At 43.9% G+C, this 369-nt stretch overlaps 1 protein-coding gene across 1 annotated transcript in view; it reads right to left on the minus strand.

Moving 5' to 3' along the window:
- Positions 1 to 369, minus strand: part of LOC119581631 (ras-related protein Rab-4B-like) — a gene marked incomplete in the record, with an annotated part of 11,626 nt that overhangs the window by 4,340 nt on the left and 6,917 nt on the right.

Raw genomic sequence — 369 nt, forward strand, 5'->3', positions numbered from 1 at the left:
CCTGCCCCTGCCTCTCAGTCTCAGTCTCTAGCTCATACTCCTACCCTCTGTCTCTGCCCCTCTCTCATCCTCATTTTCTGTCTCTTGTCTCTAACTCTCAGTCTTTGTCTCTTGCTTTCACTATCAGTCCCTATCCCTATCTCTGTCTTAATCTCTGTCTCAGACTTTGTCTCTAGCTCATACTCTTAATTTCTGCCTCTGTCTTTATTTTTCCCTCTCCTTCCTATTTTTCATTTCTTGTCTCTAATTATCAGTCTCTGCCTCTTGGTCTCCTCTTATTCTCTGTCTCTTACTAACACTTTAATTCTCTGTCATTGCCTCTGCCTCTGCCTTTCACTAACACTCTCAATATCTATTACTGCCCCCCCC

This window comes from Penaeus monodon, chromosome 15 (genome assembly GCF_015228065.2).
Source record: "Penaeus monodon isolate SGIC_2016 chromosome 15, NSTDA_Pmon_1, whole genome shotgun sequence".
Classification (NCBI taxonomy): Eukaryota; Metazoa; Arthropoda; class Malacostraca; order Decapoda; family Penaeidae; genus Penaeus; species Penaeus monodon.